The sequence below is a fragment of the Eimeria mitis genome, genomic scaffold (assembly GCF_000499745.2).
Source record: "Eimeria mitis Houghton genomic scaffold, Emh_scaff322, whole genome shotgun sequence".
Classification (NCBI taxonomy): Eukaryota; Apicomplexa; class Conoidasida; order Eucoccidiorida; family Eimeriidae; genus Eimeria; species Eimeria mitis.
The window spans coordinates 21,857-22,132 of NW_013571557.1; positions in this window are offsets into that span (position 1 = coordinate 21,857).

Genomic DNA, 276 nt, shown 5'->3' on the forward strand with positions numbered 1-276 from the left:
TGCAAGGTTTTCTGCAAGTTGTCGGGGTGAATCAGGATCTACAAGAACCCGTCGGCAAAGTTAAATGATGAATGATGAACAGACTGCTAAGCCCTGCAAGCGGTCAAGTATCTAGTCGATCTGCAGCATTTTGCTGCTTCACGTTGGTCTTGGTGGGCGGCTTGAAGCCGACGCTCATGCGCCGCTCCCCACATTTTCTTGTCGACATAATCGGATTGTACCCAGTACGCTAGTCGAGGGTTGAACTCTCCCTTTTCCTAGCAGCTCATCTGTTTG